The sequence below is a fragment of the Lepidochelys olivacea genome, assembly GCF_965140295.1.
Source record: "Lepidochelys olivacea isolate rLepOli2 genome assembly, chromosome: 1".
NCBI lineage: Eukaryota > Metazoa > Chordata > Testudines > Cheloniidae > Lepidochelys > Lepidochelys olivacea.
The window spans coordinates 171,494,453-171,515,606 of record NC_140411.1 but is presented as its reverse complement, the minus strand read 5'-3'; the positions used below and the strand labels follow the sequence as shown (position 1 = coordinate 171,515,606).

Below are 21,154 nucleotides of genomic sequence, written 5' to 3'. Positions count from 1 at the left end.
TGAAAAGGAATCTGGTTTTAACAAATGGATAACACAAAAGAAATAAACATTAGGGTCTGGACTAAAGCATGAGATAATCCTCCAATTGCTAATTTAAATTTAACCCTTGAACTACCAACACCCATATGTGGATATTCCAGTTACACTAAAACACATACTTTTCTGAGACTTGCACTGTGGATACTGGACCAGGGAAAAAAGATTAGACTGCTTTGGAGCTGCAGGCCAGACAAAAAATATCCTGACATGTCAGATCTTTCACTGTTTTAAACTCTTATTTATTTTAATTTAAATTTAGTGCCAGGCTAGCAGTGCTCTGTAAAATTGCCCATAACACGATTTAAATTAAAACTACCTGAACTATAGTAGGAGCAGCAGTATGCCTAAACCCAAGCCCTCAAAAATCATGAGGTTAGGAGAAAAGCATGAGATTTTTAAACAATAATAAATATACTGGGCTCTTTTTGTTTACCTTCTGACTTGTGAGTATTTAGGCTTCACTTGCTTCATGTTTTCAAGCATTTCTATACAACTGTGAGTGCTAAAAACTGAACAAGAAAGCGAGAAAGAACTGAGATTTTCATGCATTCTCTTGCTTCCAAGAGCTAGGGCTTTAGAGAAAACGCCAAATATCATGAGTGTACCAACAAAATTGTGAGAGTTGGCAACACCTCTGAAAGAGAACCTGAGCTATGGGGAGACAGAATCAGGGGTACATAATGGCATGAGGGCAAGCTCCTGTGTATAACAGAGCTGCAATTTTCCTCCCTGGTTTATACTAAAGGAAGACTAGCAAGAGCCATAGTGAGCCCAGAGAGAGTCAAAGAGCGTGAAATGTACAAAGCCCTGCAGCAGGCATTCTGATGGGCAGAAAGAGATGTTCTTTTGTAACTTATGTAATGTGATTACTTAAAGCCCCCTTGAGTGCCTTTTAAAATACTGCCACATGACATCATCAAGTTGAAATCCTCCTCCTCCTCCCTGGCTCTGTAGACTATAGAGCTCCTTGGCTGTTCTCACAATTTGCTCCCTCCTCTTTCTGTCCGGTGCATACTTTTTCCGTTGATGATAATTCACGCTAAGAACTATTAGGTCTTGCTCAATCTTATCACTCCACCTTCTCCTTGGTCGGCTGCAAGCCTGGATACCATAAGTATACCCTTGTAAGAGATACTTAGCTGGTCTGTCTTCTGTCATCCTAACTACATGTCCTGACCACTGAAGTTGTTAGGATTTCACTACACTTAATCTCCCGCACTTCCCTATTAAATTTTCTGCACTCATCACTGCACTCGTCACTGTTACTGGCCCAAAACTTCATCTCAACACTTCATCTCAAAGGTATTTAGCTGTACCCAGGTCTCACATCCATATAAAACAATAGACCTTGTAAGTGGTCTTGTATATCTGAAGCTTGGTCTTTCTCAGTTTTTTCTGGAGCTGAAAATTCTCAGCAGAGAAAAGTAAACAGGTATTTCTGCTCTGCAACCATGCCTTCAAATCTAGTCAAATTGAAAAGGGAAAAGAAGAGTTAAAAACAATTTTAAGTAGTATTAACCTGCTTCTCACTCCTGCTGTCAGGTTTTGTGGTTTTACAGTAATTTCAGTTTAAATTAAAATATGCTATTATTTTAATCCTGTTCTGATCAATTTAAACTAAACCCAGATAAACCTGTTTTAAGATTAAATAAGCATGCCCACCCAGCCAGTTGCACAAATTTAACTAAATCAATTTTAAATGTCACCTTTAGGTAAACTGCACAACTTTGCCCTGACTGTTCAAGGGAAACAGTACTACACAAAGTGCTGTCAAATGTTCACAGAAGACAAACTAGGAAAAATAATCTTAGGTGGTATGTTTAAAAATAGTAACCAAGTCATTTTCAGATAGAAGTGGGCGGCTTTATTTAAATTGATAATGCCCCTTTTAACTTGTACATATGTGGTTATCAGTACCTTGTTAAGGAACAAAGTGCTGTTAATCACTATATTGAATACATGCTGTCCTCCATCCCTGCTCTGTTTCTTGCCATGTCATTGCTATGTAACACACCTATTCAGCTAAGGCCTATTATTTGGGGCCCAAGCCTGCGAACACTCACCTGAGTAAAGTTCCTTGTGTGCATGAATATTTGCAGGATTGGGCCCTTTTTAGTAATATGCAGTATGTTATGTGAATTAGGCTCCAATCCAACAACTACTTACTCAAGTGAGTAACTTTACACATGTGTAGTCCCATTGAATTTAACAGGACTGGTCATGTGCGTAAAGTGGAGCAAATGAGTAAGTAGTTGCAGCACTGGGATCTTAACCTCTTAATCTTTGCCACTACAGTGCAATCTCATTCTGTTTTTTCAGAATCCTCTTTGTTTATCAGGCTAGGCCACAGAACTGAAATGAGAGGGGCTTGCACTTCACTTGTATGTGTGAGGTGGCCACAGTTTGTATTAAGGTTCCATTTATAAATGGTTTATAATGGTTAATAATTGATTAATAGATATTATAATTGTTACAGACATAAGTAGTATGTTGCATCTGAAGAAGTGGGTTTTTTACCCACGAAAGCTTATGCCAAAATAAATCTGTTAGTCTTTAAGGTGCCACCGGACTCCTTGTTGTTTTTGTGGATACAGACTAACATGGCTACCCCCTGATAAGTAGTATGTGTCATAGATGGGTATAAGCACATCTGCAGAAGGTAATATAGATGATTCTATGACAATCTATAACAATTAACAGTTTATTAAAACAAATATTAATCATTTATAATAAATATTTATAAATGATACCTTAATATAAAGTGTGACCTATGAGGTACTCCAGAGACAGAACTTTTCAGTAGCTGACTTCCTTGCAGTATGCAGTATAAAATCTGTACTCAAGAAGAGAGGGTTAACTCAAATCACAAATATGAATGGTAAAAGTAACCTTATAAAACATTTTGATTATTTAAAAAGAAAGAGTTTATCTCTGCCCTCTTCTACCTCCCCCCCTTCCCTCAGCTCCTTCCTAGTAGTCTGCCTGGCTCCAGATTTCTCCTCTTCAATACTAATCTCTCCCCAGCTCCTGGGTTTCTCTTTCAGAATTCAACAAAAAAAGTTCTCTGCATTTTTTTTTTGTATTGTTTAGTGTGAGCAGGGGAACCTATCTGCTATTTTGCTGCTGCTTTCTTAGTCTGAATGCCTGTTGGCAAGACCACACAATTCAGTTCTGTGAAACTCCAGGCCAGTGAATGATTCATGAATGTCAGTCCAGTTTTTGAGGTTTTCTCCCTCTGTACATGTAGAGTGAAGAGTTACAGGGTAAAAAGTGATTCCTAAATGTTTTAAGAGCTGCAAAACCTGTGAAGTTAAGATTGTGCTGTTAGTATTTGAACTTGACAAAAATACAAAACAAAACATACAACCCAAACCAAAACTACTCTACTCTGTTGATTCCTGTTTCCCGTGATATTGTTCTATGTAGAGTTCCTGTAATTTATAATGATCTGAATTACAGGGGTTATTTCACTTGTGTGTGTCTCTAAGGCCTGGTTGACACTAAAAAGCTAGGTTGAAGGAAGCCGCCTTAATGTATGTGTCTACGCTCCAGGTCCTTTACACCGACCTACGTCACCTCTAATGTCGACTTCTGTAATCCACCTTTGTGAGAGGCACTTAATTCGATTTTCATGGGTCGACTGCAAGATAGTGCAGATGCAGCGTTGTGTAATTTGACTTAATTGGCCTCCAGGTGGTGTCCCACAGTGCTTATCTGTAACTGCTCTGGTGATCATTCTCAACTCTGCTGTACTGCAGCCAGGTACACAGGAAACAGCCTCACCCCTGCGAAAGCCCCGGGAAATTTTGATTTCCCATTTCCTGTTTGATCAGCAGGGAGCATGCTAGCTTGAGCACAGCTGATCATGGAGACTACATGCTCCAAATGCGCTCCAGCCTGGTCTGCACAGCAGGTGGTGGATCTCATCGCAGTGTAGGGAGGAGAGTCTATGCAGGCAGAGCTCTGATCCAGCAGAAGAAACACTGACATCTATGCAAAGATTGCTCATGGAATGGGGGAGAAGAGCTACATGAGGGACACGCAGCAGTGCCGTGTGAAAATAAAAAAACTTTGCCAAGCGAACCAGAAGGCGAGAGAGGCGAACAGTTGTTCTGGTGCTGAACCTCACACATGCCAGTTCTACGAGTGGCATGCGATTCTTGGGGGTGACCCTACCAGCACCCCCACAAGCAACATGGACACTTTACAGGTGTGTGACTCTAGGACAACAAGGAGGATGATATGGTGGATGAAGAGGAGAAGAATGGGAGACAAGTGAGTGGTGGATCCATTCTCCCCATGAGTCAGGAAATATTTTGAACCCTGAAGCCTGTGGGTCACAGGACATCATGGTGGCCACTGTGATGCCAGAGAAGGCACCTCTGGTGAGTATACAGTTACAATCAAAGTCCAATTAAACTTTAGTGGTCACACACATTTGGTGGTATTGCATGTTCACTGTGAAGAAAAAGCGAGGTGCTGTGGCTCTCTGCTTACAAGAGGCCACTCCAGCTACATAGATGGTGGCCCCCAAAAAAGACTGTTTATGTGGACTGGGATAGCCAGGGAATCCTCCATGGATATCTCTAGGAAACTTTCATGGAGGTACTCTGCCATCCTTTGCAGAAGGTTTCTGGGCAGGGCAGTCTTATTTCTTCCACCATGGTAGGACACTTTCCCACGCAATTCCTGAATTAATTCTGCTGGCATCATTGCGGTACAAAGCATACCCGCATAAAGACCGGGTCTATACCCAGATGCTTGCAGCATCCCCTTCCTTTCCACCTGTGTTAACCTCAGGAGACTGATATCACATAGGGTTTCCTAGGGGAAACGGGAAGTTCTCATATTCCGGATCGCCAAACCACGTGGCTGCTAATGTGCCTTTACTGTGCTCAGTTTGGGTTGGCAAGTAGTTTAAAGTGGCTGATGGGGACGGGGCCGCACATGAGAGATTCTGCAATTTGGGAGTGAAAACATTCCTCCCCCCCCCGCCCTGTTCGTAAACAGCTTCTCGTGGTGCTATGGGGAAGGGTCATTGTTTGACTAGCTACCTCTGCTCCCGACATGAGCCTGCCATTAACTTCATTAGAAGTGCGGTCACTCATTACCCGGGGGGCCTACTCACCATGGCTGGAACAGCAAAACGGCACAGTGAACGGTTATGGATTCTGACATGGCTTGCACCTAGTGTAATAAGGGTTTTTTTTTTATGAAAATGGCCTTGCTATGGAATCATTTTATTCATGTACAATGGATCCTTTATTTTTTCCTATGACCGACAGTTGGAAATGTGTCCTTTGGCATGTCATCAACACCTGAAAGCAGACTTTCACTGATTAGGAGGAGGAGAATGCAGGAAGACATGTTCACCGAGATAATGAATGCCTCCGGGACAGCTGACGCAGAGCTGAGAGCATGGAGGATTTCACTGTCTGAGAAGTTAGACGTGGACATGGAGAGAGCAGGAAAACTTCCAGTGAGCAAGAGTGTGCGGCGCAGGATGAGATGCTTCGGATTATGAGGGACCAAACAGACATGTGAGGCATCTGGTTGAACTGCAGGAACAGAGGAAGGAGGGTAGAGTCCCTCTGCAGACCCAGGTGAACAGCCAGCCAGCATCACCTGGTGCAGAATCATCCTCCTTCAGAATCATGGGCGAAAAGTCCATTATCCCTTTCACTTAATTCAGGGGGAAGGTACAAGGAACAGAAGGCACCCATTCACACACGTTTGATGGTCTGGAATGCAGTATTATGGTACACAGCTGAAAATGTTTCCCTATTCCAACTTTAAAACCTCTTTTCCCCTAGTTTACTTTTTTTTTTCTTCTTCTTCTTCTGTTCTCCCTCTTTTTTTACTGATGTTTGTTAAATAAAGTAAATGGATTTGAGAAATAAATGTTCTTGATTGAGCAGAAGTACTAGGCTGGGGGGTTGGCTTTACAGGGACAGTGATACAACGCAGGTGAAGGTTTGGGAAAGCACAATGCAGACAAGCAGTTCACATTACTGTGACTCATTATCGAAATGGCTTTTCAAAGCCTCGAGGATACACAGTGGGCCTTGCTGTGCTCTTCTTATTGCTCAAAAATTGCTGCCATGCAATCTGTCTCAACTTCCCACCCCTGCAGAAAATTTCCCCCCTTTTTTTCACAGATATTACGGAGCACACAGCAGGCATGTTCTCTTCACTAAGGTCCAACCTTGTAAATAAACTTCTCCGGCACCCTTTTAAACAACCAAAGGCACATTCAAACACCATTCTGCACTTGCTGAGCCCACAGCCGCCAACTTTCATTGGTGCCAGTGGGTGCTCATGTCCCCCCGGCCCCACCCCAGCTTGATCCCCCCCGCCCCATTGGACCCCTCCCCAAATCCCCGGCCCAGCCCTGCCTCTTCCCTGAGCACACCGCCCCTGGGGAGGGGCAGGGAGCTGCTGGTGGGTGCAGAGCACCCACCAATTTTTCCCCATGGGTGCTCCGGCCCCGGAGCACTCACGGAGTTGACACCTATCGCTGAGCCTATAGTTGAACCATTCTTTAGTGCTATCCAGACGGCTGGTTTATGGCTTCATGAGACATGGGAACAAGGGGTAGGCTGGGTCCCCCATGATAACTATAGGCATCTCAACTCGTCAATATTCATTTTGTGGTCTGGAAAGAAAGTCCCGGATTGCAGCTTTTTGAACAGACCCGAGTTCCTAAAGATGCGCGCATCATGAACCTTTACTGAGCATCCTACATTGATGTCAGTGAAACGCCCCTTGTGATCCACCAGTGCTTGCAACACCATTGAAAATATCCCTTTCGGTTTATGTACTCTTTGGCAAGGTGGTCTGGTGCCAAGATAGGGATATGCGTGCCATCTATCGCCCCACCACAATTAGGAAACCCCAACGCGGCAGAACCATTCACTACTTCCTGCACATTTCCCAGACTCATTACCCTTCATAGCAGAAGTCTATTAATGGCCCTGCGCACTTGGAGCACAGCAGCTTCCACAGTTGATTTATCTACTCTAAATTGATTCCCCAGTGGCCGGCAACTGTCTGGCGTTGCAAGGTTCCAAATAGCGATCGCTGTCTCCACTGTCAGAACAGCTCTGATTTTTGAGTTGCTGAACTGCAGGGCAGGGGAAAGCTCTGCACAATGTTCCTGGAAGGTCGCCTTTCGCATTCAAAAGTTCTGCAGCTACTGCTCATCATCCCATACCTGCAAAATGATGCAGTCCCACCAGTCAATGCTTGTTTTATGGGACCAGAAATGGTGCTCAACAGAGTGCAGCTGCTCTGTGAATGCCAGCCGCAACTATGTATTGTTTTGGGTTTTTTTAATGGCTTACAGCAGGGCTGCTTGCAGGACATCACTATGTTCCACACGACAGACCCTACTTCGGCTTTGGAAATACTGCAGTAGAAGGCACAAGGTGTTTGAGATGCTCACAGCAAGAGTGCACAACTGAATAGGCTCCATGCTTCTGGGGTGATGATGTACGCGGGGCAGTTTTAAAGTGCGAAAACCACTGGGTTGTTTGCCGTTGAGTACAGTGCATCGTGGGATGCTGACGGAATGTTCCCATTCTCCCTTGCAACAATTTTTTGGCTCCATGAGGCATTGCACAAACTTCCCAAAACACACTGTGACAAGTTGCACTTTGGGATAACTACCCATAATGCACTGCTTTGTGCATCATGCAGGCACTGCTAGTGAGGATGTATTCCATCGAGACAATGAGCATGGTGTGGCCATGCACAATCAACTTAATTGATTCGGAAGCTCGAGGTCTAATTAAATTCGACTTAATTTTGTAGTGTAGACAAGCCAAAAAATTTGACTTTATAAAGGAACAATTGGAACATATTAGAGTAAGTAACAATAGCTCAGGATATAGCTTCTAAACAAGCTTCCAGTTCCTCTTAATTGTAGTTGGCAAAACATCTGATCAGTTCTTTAAACCTCTTCATCCTTGTCAGATTTAGTTGTGGGCTGTAATGTGAACAAAATTGAAACCAATATGTCTTTAATGTAGCCTAACCTTTATTTAATACTAAAGAGCCAGATTCTCTGTTGGTGTAATCTAGTACAATTCGGTTGAAGTAAATGGAGCAGTTTACATCAGCACAGAATTTAATCCAAGATTTTAGTGCTAAAAAACTAACGGATATCATTAATCCCAATGCGTCACCTGAACCTAGGTAGGATACAGTCTTCAAGTGCATGTTTAGAGTGAAATTTTCAACATACTGAATTATGGAAATGTCTGCTTAAAAATTCCTGAATTTCCAAAACATTGAACAGGGCTTTAGCTGTGATTTCTATTTAAGACCATCCTGCTGTTAATATCTATGAAAATCTGCCATTGATTTCAATGGGAGTACTATATGAAATGAAGTAAGGGTATGTCACGAAGTTAGTGGGAATTTAATGCGTAAAAGCCTGTTCGATGCTTTGAAAATTTACCCCACAGAGTCTGCCATGATTTCTGTTGTTGTTGTTTTCAGAACTTTATCACTTAATCATAAACAATTTTACTCTAGTTCAAAGTTTTGTATAAAAGATGCCATCTCTGGAGCAATTTAAATATATTTTTTCCTCATACAAATTTGAAAAACAATCTTTGCAGTTGGTTAGTTCCTGTACTTGTGAACCTCCGCTGATTGCCAGTGCTGCCGTGATTGATTCTAAATTGACATTTAAATGGAAGGTCTGAGTATGTCTGGTATATTCAGCAGCCATCACCTCGTTTAAAATTTGCTTGCACTGCACAGCTCTGTCTAGTCAGATACTTTTTTGGCATGCTACATCAGAACTTGCTCCTCCGTGCGAGAATCTCTTAAAATAAGCCCACACAGATCTAATATGGGTTGGGAGGACTAGGTGGGGGAACAGTTGCCATATAATAGGGGTGGTGTATTTTTTGTTTGTTAAATAGGCTGGAGTAGCTATCAAAGTGGTGTTCCCTGAGTGGAACAAAGCAGTACCCTAGGGCAGCTGTTCTCAAACTTCATTGCATTGTGACCCCCTTCTGACAACAAAAATTACTACACGACCGCAGGAGGGGGACTGAAGACCGAGTCCTGCCTCCCGAGCCCCATTGCCCCATGTGGGTGGGAGGGGGGCCAAAACTGAAGCCCAACGGCTTCTGCCCTGGGCCAGGGGCATGTAACCTTAGCCCTGGTCGGTGTGGATTGGGCTTCAGACCTGCTGGGGCCCAATGGCAAACAGCAGCCTTGGCGACCCCATTAAAATGGGGTCCTGACCCACTGTTTGAGAACTGCTGGCCTAGGGGTATTTAACATGTCTTTTCTCCTAGAGGCTGAATGCCTTCCCTAGAATCTAAAGGTCTGATCCTATAATGAGATATGCAAGGGTAGATTTCTGGGCCTGCATAGAGCCCCACTGACTTCATGTATCTCATTTCAGAATTAGGACTATAATTTTTAAATGGTCTTTAAGACACCTGTAAGATTATTAATTTAGGGTTTCACCAAGCGGTAACATACACATAAGTAAAGCTGTGGCCTTGGAGAACATTTGTAGTGTCACACCAGTGATCCTATAGTTATAGTTTAGATGGCACTTTCCTCTGAGAACCTAGTCCCCAAATTCCTGTTTTGGGCATGACATTTCCTAGAAGATGTGGGGGGAAAAACCCCCACCATAAAATGAGTTCAGCCATTTCTGACTATCAGAGCATAAAAAGTGTCTTGTAGCTCTGTGGGGGTGGAGTTTAGGGGCTTTGTTTCCCCCACTCAGAACTCCAAGCAACAGTTCAAGTCTAAAATGTCACACTTGCTGGAGGGGGCTCCGGGCTGGGCCAAGGGGTTGGGGTGCAGGGTGCTGATGGTGCTTACCATGACTCCGAGGAAGAAGCTGCCAGGTCTCTGTGGCCTCTAAGCACACGGGCAGCCAGGCGGCTCTGCATGGTGCACGCTGCCTTCGGGCCCGCAGGCACGCCCCCACCCCCGCAGCTCCCATTGGTCATGGTTCCCGGCCAATTTGAACTGCAGAGCCAGTACTCGGGGTGGGGACAGCACACGGAGCCTCCCAGTCCCTGGCTGCCCCATGTGCCTAGGGGCCACAGGGACCTGGCGGCTGCTTCTAGGTGCTGCACGGAGCCAGGGTAGGTAGGGAGCCTCCCTTAGTCCCGGGCACCCGCTGTGCTGCCGACCAGACTTTTAACGGCCCAGTGAGTGGTGCCAACTAGAGCCACTAGGGTCCCTTTTCGAATGGACGTTCTGGTCGAAAACCAGACGCCTGGCAACCCTATAAAGCATCAGCGCATGGTATGATTGGTTGGTCAGTTTCTGCTTCTTCAAATCATTATGCTGGTAAAAGGAAGGCGATCGCATGTGGTGCGGGTGGGAGGGAAGAACAGCATGGTGGAAAAACTTATTTTGTCTAGTGGCTTATTGTTATGTGCCTCTTTTGAAGAACAACAGTAAAAACTAGAGACTTCAGGAATCTGTTGCATTTTAAAAATCTACAGTAGTTGAAGCAATAGCATTTGCAACTTTAGGCCTTTGTTCCACTTACAAGCTTTCTGACAACTTGGCTGCTGCTTTGTTGCTATGAAAACCAACTTTGTGAAGCACAGTTAGAATGCTGGAAAATAGGCTATCTTTTTTTTTTTTTTTTTTTGGTGAGACCCTGTCTAGTTTAAACCGTTGCTCCCTCCCACCCCCATTTTCAGTGTGTTCCTATTTGTTACCATGGGAACAGATTCCATGGCAGAGTTGTCAGAAGGCTTGTAAAATTGAGAGCTCTGTGTGTGTGTTTTGCCTAGCTACACCTTTCAAGATGCAGACTACCCAAAAAATCCTTCAAATCTGCACCATGTTAATTTTGGAAGGTTACAAAAATATAATTAAAACAATTTTGTGGAGAGAAAACAGCTTTCATTTTTATGCTGAAAGAAATGGAGTTCTAATATTTTTTTAAAGTTTTTTTATTTTCAAATCTAATAATTATATATCATAAAATATACGCATCTCATAATATAGTGTTCTTGAAATAACTCACATACTTAATTCAAATAATCCTGCATTGTTTGGATGGCTGAAGTTGCTTGATATGTGGATTTGTAAGGCACCCAGGAACATATGTGATAATACTCCCTGATCTCAAGAGAACTACTTATATGAATAAGTAAGTAACTCATGTGCATAAGTGTTTGCAGGATCAGGACCCTTTTCATTAGGGATCTTGTGGATTTTTCCATTTATAATTAATGTACGCACATAAGCAAAAGATTTAAATTATTAAACAACCAAAACAGATGGTTTATCATCCAAAATAAAATTAACATATTTGGTCTCATACTGTGCAAATGAGATGTCTGTCTCACGGATTCTTCAAATATACATTTTAAATTAAAAAAAAACAAAAAACAAGGCTTTTTGCCTGGGGCGCCAATCCTGCAATGATCTCTATGTGGGTAGACCCCTGTGCCCACATAGACCTCATTGCAGGACTGGATTCTTAGTCTCTTCCCAAATAAGACCCTGATCTTGCCTTTTGTTAGACAGGGGCAGACCGCTGTGCCACCATGTTGCTCTATTTAAGTCAGTGGCACACTGTGTTGATGCTGCAGTCTCCTCATGTGCCACAAACTGCAAGATGAGGCCCCCAGGGTTTAAGTATTGGAAGCTGTGATAAATAATGTATAAGTCTAGAAATACGTTTTAGGGCTGTCAAGTGATTAAAAAAAATAATTGCAATTAATCGTGCGATTATGCAATAATAGAATGTCATTTATATACATATTTTTGCATCTTTTCCACATTTTCAAATATATTGATTTCAGTTACAACACAGAATACAAAGTGTACAGTGCTCACTTTATATTTATTTTGTATTACAAATATTTGCACTGTAAAAATGATAAGAGAAATAGTAGAAAAGTGTTCTTAAAATGAACAACATGCAGGGTCATCATCCGAGACTGCTATAGCATGAAATATATGGCAGAATGCAGGCAAAACACAGAGCAGGAGACATACAATTCTCCTCCAAGGAGTTCAGTCACAAATTTAATGAACGCATTATTTTTTTCGTGAGCTTCATCAGCATGGAAGTATGTCCTCTGGAATGGGGGCACACAGACGTTTAGCATATCTCTATCTGGTACGTAAATACCTTGCAATGCCGTCTACAAAAGTGCAATGCGAATTCTCACTTTCAGGTGACATTGTAAATAAGAAGCGGGCAGCATTATCTCCTGTAAATGCAAACAAACTAGTTTCTCTTAGTAATTGGCTGCACAAGAAGTAGGACTGAGTGGACTTCTAGGATCTAAACTTTTACAATGTTTTGTTTTTGAGTGCAGTTATGTAACAAAAAACATCTAAATTTGAAAGTTGCGCTTTCATGATAAAGAGATTGCACTATGGTACTTGTATGAGGTGAATTGAATAATACTATTTCTTTATATTTTTATTACAAATATTTGCACTGTAAAAATAAGTGAGCACTGTACACTTTGTATTCTGTGCTGTAATAGAAATCAAAATATTTGAAAATGTAGAAAAGCATCCAAAATAGTTAAAATATTTAACAGCGCAATTAAAACTGTTTAATCATGATTAATTTTTTTTTCGTTAATGGCTTGAGTTAAGTGTGATTAATCGACAGACCTACTTTTCGTTACACCTTCCGTTATTCAGAATAAAAAGCAGGGTGCAGGAGACAGAGCAATGGTGTTAGTAACAATGAAAGCCCTGGTTCCACTCTTGAAGTGGAATAGTAGGACAGGGAATTGTGACTGTTCTGAGAAATGCACTCTCTCGAGGATTAAGACACAGTATATGGATTGCGACATAGCAATTGCTATGCTGTTGATAGGCTAGATAGCATCCAGAGTATGTAACTTATATTTGTACATCTCAGCATGCACATTTCTACGGTACATTTTTTTCATTTTACCTTTCTACCTTCTTAGCACAGATTAACAAATTGTCTTGTTATTCTCTGCCAAAAACCTTGATTCTCATAATCACCATTTCTGCCAAAAGAATAAAATAGAATGGCTGCATCCCCAGAAATATCTACGTACTAAGTAGGGCTGTCAAGCTATTAAAACAATTAATCGCAATTAATCACGCTGTTAAACAATAATAGAATACCATTTATTTAAATATTTTGGACGTTTTCAAATATATTGATTTCAATTACAACACAGAATAAAAAGTGTACAATGCTCACTTTATATTTATTTTTATTACAAGTATTTGCACTGTAAAAATACAAAAGAAATAGTATTTTTCAATTTACCTAATACAAGTACTGTAGTGCAATCTCTTTATCGTGAAAGTTGAACTTACAAATGTAGAATTATTACAAAAAAAACTGCACTCAAAAACAAAACAATGTAAAATTTTAGAGCCTGCAAGTCCACTCAGTCCTACATCTTATTCAGCCAATCACTAAGACAAGCAAGTTTGTTTACGTTTGCAGGAGATAATGCGGCCCTCTTCTTATTTATAATGTCACCTGAAAGTGAGAACAGGTGTTTGCATGGCACTGTTGTAGCCGGCGTTGCAAGATATTTATGTGCCAGATGCGCTAAAGATTCATATGTCCCTTCATACTTCAACCACCATTCCAGAGGACGTGTGTCCATGCTGATGATGGGATCTGCTTGATAACAATCCAAAGCAGTGCAGACCAGTGCATGTTCATTTTCATCATCTGAGTCAGATGCCACCAGCAGAAGGTTGATTTTCTTTTTTGTGGTTCAGGTTCTGTAGTTTCCACATCAGAGTGTTGTTCTTTTAAGACTTCTGAAAGCGTGCTCCATACCTCATCCCTCTCAGATTTTGGAAGGCACTTCAGATTCTTAAACCTGCGGTCAGTTAGAAATCTCACATTGGTACCTTCTTTGTGTTTTATGAAATCTACAGTGAAAGTGTTCTTAAAATGAACATGTGCTGGGTCATTATCCGAGACTGCTATAACATGAAATATATGGCAGAATGCGGGTAAAACAGAGCAGGGGACATACAGTTCTCCCCCAAGGAGTTCAGTCACAAATTTAATTAACACATTATTTTTTTAACGCGCGTCATCAGTATAGAAGCATGTCCTCTGGAATGGTGGCTGAAGCATGAAGGGCCATATGATTGTTGAGCATATCTGGCATGTAAATACCTTGTAATGCTAACTACAAAAGTGCCATGTGAATGCCTGTTCTCACTTTCTGGTGATGTAAATAAGAAAAGAGCAGCAATATTTCCCGCAAATGAAAACAAATGTGTTTGTCTTAGCGGTTGACTGAACAAGAAGTAGGACTGAGTGGACTTGTAGGCTCTGAAGTTTTACATTGTTTTGGTTTTGAGTGCAATTTTATAACAAAAATCTACAATTGAATATTGCACTTTCACGACAAAGAGATTAATTGAAAAATGCTATTTCTTTTTTATATTTATCATTTTTACAGTGCAAATATTTGTAATAAAAAATATACACTTTGATTTCAGTTACAACACAGAATACAATATATATATGAAAATGTAGAAAAACATCCAAAATATTTAAAACATTTCAATTGGTATTCTATTGTTTAACAGTGCAATTAAAACTCTAATTAATTTTTTTGAGTTAATCATGAATTAGCTGCGATTAATCGAGAGCCCTAATTCTAAGCACTACTTTCATGTGATTCGTGGCTTTATTAAGCAAATGCTTAATTAGGCCAGCTGTACAAAATAAACTACTGGCCTTGTGAGGGAGGACATGTGACCTAATCCATCTTTCAAAATGTCTGTCTACAGTGGTCATTTATTTATTGATATTTATTGTTATTTATTGCTGTGGTAAGCAGTCTGTCCTATTGACTTCTGAAGGCAGATCAGAAGAGATGTAAACACACATACACCCTTCTGGGTACACAGCAAACCACTTTTCTGAAAACAAATATCTTTTGTTTGGGGTTATTCAAAAAGGGCTTGCTTTGCAAAATCTGGACAAAGTATTTAAAACTAGTCCCCTTCTTCCCTTGTTCTTGCAGATATGAGATTCTTTAAATTTCACACCAGAAAAATTACATTTTTTGACCAGCTCTAGTTTGAAAAATGTTAGACCAACACCAATAAAGTTGAGTGATCTGACTTTCAGAGGTTCTGTCCATCTGTGGCTCAACTGACTTTAGTGGCTCAGTACCTCTGGAAATTAGACCACTCAGTAGTGGCTAATTTTAGGCAATCAAGTTTGAAGTTTAAATCTTTTTTTTTTAACTTGATAAATAATAAACTGCCTTAAACTAAAAGTGAAGACCTCGTCAGAAGATTTTGCCAGTGCTACAGTTTATACTGAACATCATGGAACACTTGTGAGGGAAAACTTTTTGGTATTATGAACTCATATTTATTTATTTTTTCTGTGTTAGCCAAGGCATTAACAACTGAATTTCTTTTCTCTCTCAATTTTTAAAACATGGTTTTCCCCCAAGGACTAAACGCTCTCTCAGGTTGTCCACTGCAAGTCTACAACAACATTATAATTCCTACTGTTTGGCTTAGTTGGTGCTCAACAAAACCACTTCTCTCTCTCTCTTTTTTAAACACATGACAAGGTGCACTGAGCTGTCCATTCTCCTTGTCCATTCCATTGCTCTGAGCATGCACAGTTTTGAAATTGGCAAGAATCCGTTCTCTGAAACACTTGGAGAGGAAGATTATTTAATTTTATTTAGATTTAAATAATGAAAAAAGACCCTTATGCAAGGTTAGAGGCATTCTAATGTTAATAGTACAGTCACATCCCAGAAGCGTTAAAGTAATCATTTCAAACAGGAACTCAGCCAGCCCAGCTGCTGACAAAAATCTGTTGTCCATCTCTTCATTGTTCTGGGAAACATATCCTCAGCCCTCTTCAAAAACAATCAGCTTTTCAGCTTCATTTATTATCTTTTAGTCAGAAAAACCCACCCCAAAACTCCAGGTTGCAGTGACTCTCCCTCTGCCAAGAGAGAACTGGCTATGGGCTCCTGGTGGAGGGAAGATTACTGCTACATGGGGACTCTAACTGGCAGACACTGATGACATAGTGTGGAATTATCCTATCTGTTCACTTATATAGCATCAGTCACCATGGCATATCTAATACTGTCTTGTGATCCGCTTTTAGATTCTTGTCTGCTTAGAGGGATTGAGCAAGCAGGAAAAATAGAGGATTAGCCCATTGTATGTGGCTCTGGCCCTCAGGCAAGGGGGGAAACAGTGTCTTGGATATGATAGGTTACCTAGCTGAGGAACTGGAATTTTAATGCAATTATAGCAGCTGTTTTGAAAGGCAGATGGTATCACAGAAGGCCAAAACAGGAATGCTGGATCTCGGCAACCACAACTCCTGACTTCATTATTTCTTGTGATCTGTGGATTGATTTTGTGTGTGTGTGTGTGTGTGTGTGTGTGTGTGGGGAGGGAGGAAGGGGGTTTCCCTTTTAACATTATAACCTTCTCCTAGGATGTAGATTTTCTGAAAAACACTGAACACAGGGCTCAAAAAAATTCCTGGACATCTACTAGCCAAGAGGCCAATTTAAGAAGGATAAGAAAGATTTAAGAAAGCAGTCCCACCAGCAAGGTGCATTAATCAGTGTGCTGGTGAGAAGCCTTCCTCACTGTGCTAACTCCCCGCTGACAGAATTGGGAGGGTGCTGAGATTTCTCCATGATGTTGACCTTGCTTCTTTTTAACTAAGTATTGGACAAATCTGAACACCACCCCACATCTCTTTGGTTCTTCCCTCCCCTCCTGCTCAAGTCTGCTTCACTCCTCCCTCTGTTCGATTTCTTCAACACCCTAACCCTCTGCCAGCCTTTGCTTGAGGGATCCTCCCTCCTATATGGTTACAATAAGTCTGCTGCTGCTACTCACATCTGTCCCAAGTATAGTGATATGGAAATTGACATATTTCTTGTCACTTTCACTGATGCCACATGATCCTTCAAAAGTTATCCCATTACAGATACAGGCAATTCAAAGGCATTTGTCTACGACCTCACTTGGCTTGGCGAACACCGCCAGGATTTGCATACATATCCAACTCCCCATACTGATAAATCTATAGATCCAACAGTTTTAGTGTCTGCATCTTGAAAGGATGAACTCTTAATTCAGTTTCAGGTTATCTTGAGGCTTCCAATTCCTTAAATTTCTAAATCTTGCAGCAGTTATTTTCAGCCTCAACTCCTGAATGTTTTAATACCTGTATGCAAATGAATGGCTGCTGAACAGGGTTTTTTTTTCCTTTTCTCTGTTTATACCCTATGCCAGTCTCAAATTTCATAGAACATAGTTCACTTCATATTAAGGTTTTATAAACTTTCAAGAGTGAAAAAATTGAAACTCGTACCATTTTTGGTTAGCAAATCTAAAACTATTACCACATACCATAAAATGAACTATGGGCTGGGTCTCCTCTTCTTGGCTTGAATAAACTCTTGTACCTTGCAAAAAAGTACCAGTATGCTTCCTTATTCCTATTTGTGGCTAGGAGTATGTAGTTACCTTCTGTGACTTGAGTATGCTCTGTTTATGTAGCCTCACTGAGTTTTAAAATGGTGTCTTTTAGTCTTTCCTTTCTTTCTGATTAGTTTCTTCATATTTTTTTAATCCCCCTTCCTAATGTTTGGTGCCACCATATCATGTTAATGCTATGATCCATCCCACTGGTATATTGAACTTAATTATATTATGGTTACTAAACTACAATTACTTCAGACTAAGTTTTAATAAATCCATCACAGTATTGTCTAGGGCAATGGTTCTCAAAGCTGGTCTGCCACTTGTTCAGGGAAAGCCCCTGGCGCGCTGGACCGGTTTGTTTACCTGCCGCGTCTGTTGGCCTGCGCCGCTTCCCGCAGCCCCCATTGGCCCAGAGCGGCGAACCACGGCCAGTTGGAGCCGTGATTGGCCGAACCTGCGGACGCGGCAAGTAAACAAACTGGTCCGGTGCACCAGGGGCTTTCCCTGAACAAGCGGTGGACCAGCTTGAGAACCACTGGTCTAGGGAACAGTTCAGGTAAGATTCACAGCAAATTCTGCCCCAAATGGGATTGATGCCTTATGGCCTTCCCTCTTGTTAACTTTGGTGTCAATAGAATGTAGTGACTGTCCTATTAATTCTGTGCTTAGGACAGTCTGAGCACAGAACTGTCTTTTGTACAGCTTAAATGTGGCAGGGCTTGGGCTTATCCTGATCTGTGGTGGCAAGGAGTTAGACAGTCTCAGCTGTGTGTGATGAGACATGAAACTGTCCCTGACATTTTTAACCCAGGGCATGTGGCGTTTTAACTCACTTCATACATGCCCCAGAGGTGCTATTTTCCCACCCACATTTGGGGGTTTATTGCAGGCAACTCTCATTCCCACAATCTTATTCTTAGGACAGCTGAATTCCTAAACCTACAATATACTTAAATACTTAACCTATGTTATAGGCAACATGTGGTCTGGAACTTAACAAAACAAATGTCATATGACTGTTTTCTTTTGTATCCACAACAATGTTTTGACTTTATTCCCATCTAGTTTCCTGCAATCAAATCAAAGGAAATGCGGTACGATAGTACCTAATGTGTTTTACTTTAGCATTCAAATTACCTAAAGAAATTTCCTGTTGCAGTAGAGTATTTCTAATGGCAAATGTGTGACCTTTGTGGAATTGGTTGTAAACAAATGAAGTTCAGATTGCTGCAACGTGAAAACTGTTTTCCAAATATATATATAAAAACATATGGTGGGAGAAATTAGTTGACAAGAGCCAGTTATCCTGCTATGTAGTATCTTTCCATTACTCTTCTTTAGATGTAGGATAAAGGGTCCAAAATTATCAACATTTTGAATTTTGAGTAGCTGCCAACGACACCTTATTCCTCAAGTGACTATTTAGGGAGTGGCTATCATAATTTTAGAGATGTCTTTTTGTTTGGCTGATTGATCAAAATCCTTAAGTGGCTTCTTGTTGTTAACCAGCCATATCTCTGTGCCATCATTCTCTTACTTAAATTCCTGTTGGATGTGTACAAAAGAGCTTTCACAGAAGAAAGGAGATTGTGTCATATGTGCTGATCATAATGTATTGCTCGCCCACATCTTCCTGCACTTTTTAATTGTCTAACTCCCTCAGCGTATTAGGGAGAATATACAGTTCTCCTGCAAAAGCAGTTTCCTGATAAGAGTTCACTCTGTAAAATGCAATTGATATCATGACATTGTCCACAGTGTGAATCAAGAAAAGTACCATATTCTAACAGCTGAAGACATAAAATGTAGTCTTTCTTATTATGGTTCTAATTACATTTCTTAGTATAATTTTAAAAACCTAGATACTATTTATGAGAACTGGAAAGGGGGAAGAAATAGACTTTTTTTATTCCCCCTTTGAAAAAAACTTCTTATTTTCAAGTCTCTAGGAAAATGTATTTAACATGGCTGTGAATCACATGCATTTGAGTTGATGACTGTATTGGAAATAATGTTCTTTCTAGTTACATTTTATAGGTTTCAGAGTAGCAGCCGTGTTAGTCTGTATTCGCAAAAAGAAAAGGAGTACTTGTAGCACCTTAGAGACTAACAAATTTATTTGAGCATAAGCTTTCATGAGCTACAGCTCACTTTATCCGACGAAGTGAGCTGTAGCTCACGAAAGCTTATGCTCAAATACATTTGTTAGTCTCTAAGGTGCCACAACTCCTCCTTTTCTTTTTACATTTTATAAACACTCTACCCAATCATTTGGAACACATCTATGGTTCCTAAAGATCTTTGCTCACCAACTAAAAACAAACATTAACCAGAGCCAAAGGGTCTGAATAAAATACTGTTGTTTGTCGTTTTTCCTCTCTAGAAATGCAAAGCGGGAGATTATTTCAAGGGAAAACATGTAATGTTTGTGAACAGAAATTATAATAACAGTAACAGAAAAATAGCTGGGAAAACACAGATATGTTTGGAGATATCCCCCACTTTGTGTTCTTCCCCATCCCAGAAATATTAACTTTAATTAAATGAGGAAAAAAGATATGATTCAGTGGAAGTAAAACTACAAATTATATTAAAAATTTAAATGGGTAGCAGGGATCAACAGACACATAAAAGGAACTAAGGAAAAAATGGAATAAGCATGAAGGAAAGCTTTAAAAGGTTTAAGGGAGAAAACAAAGAGAGAGGCTCAGTACCTCTAGCTGGAGTAATAGTTACCCAGAAAAAAATAATATGCTTGTGACTAATGAAATAATATTGTAAGATGTTGGTGGTTGATGTTTAAAGACAGTTAATGTTTCCTTGATCTTAAGAAAAATGATAATCCAAGTGCTCTTTGTTTGGGAGGGAACTGTGTTCACTACTTCAGTACTTTAATATAGTCTAATTCAAGTGGAGTCTAGTTAGCACAGTGGTGAATCCATACCTGAGGTTTCCTTGGCCATCATTTGCTATCTAAGTACTATAAACTTGTTCACAGAGTCCTACTAGATACAAAACTTATATTTCAAGCAAAGGTGGTAATAATGTTTTTCGGCCACTGTCAATGGAGTAGAAAAACATGAGTAAAGTTTTCAAAAGACTCATTGTCAAAAGTGACCACCATTTAGGTCAACCTAACTCTGTCACCCAGAAGGTGAAATTTTTCACAGGCCTGAGCAACAAAGCTAGGTTGATCTAATTTGCAAGACCGGCCTTAGTGGCTGACTTACTGAAGTTGGACAGAGAATAGAAGAGGTCCAAGAAGAACGGGAATGTCTGAGAAAATGGAGATGCTCACTGTTGAGATGTGGGGAGGGAAAAGATGAGAGCCCTTATTCAGGTAACTTTTAAAACCCATGCACTAACAGGTATAATCCATCACTAGAAGTGTGTGGTACAGGGGCAGCTGTGATTACAGCAGGGGGAAAACATCTGAAGATTAACGCAAGTTCTCCACCTGTGCCCTATTGAAAATGGCAGATTTTGAAGGAAAATGTGCACATGCATGTTTAAAAACTTATTCTTGCCCTGGTTATATAATAATACCCAGCTTTTCTGTCACACTTCTCATCAGTAGCTCTCTCAACTGTTTACGAATGAGGTCAGTTTCATTATCCCCATTTTACAGATGGGGAAACTACAGCAC

The 21,154-nt window shown here is 40.7% G+C and overlaps 1 protein-coding gene across 1 annotated transcript in view; it reads left to right on the top strand.

Moving 5' to 3' along the window:
• JAM2 (junctional adhesion molecule 2) overlaps positions 1–21,154 on the top strand; it is a 63,023-nt gene that overhangs the window by 19,068 nt on the left and 22,801 nt on the right. The gene's annotated exons all lie outside the window — the stretch shown is intronic.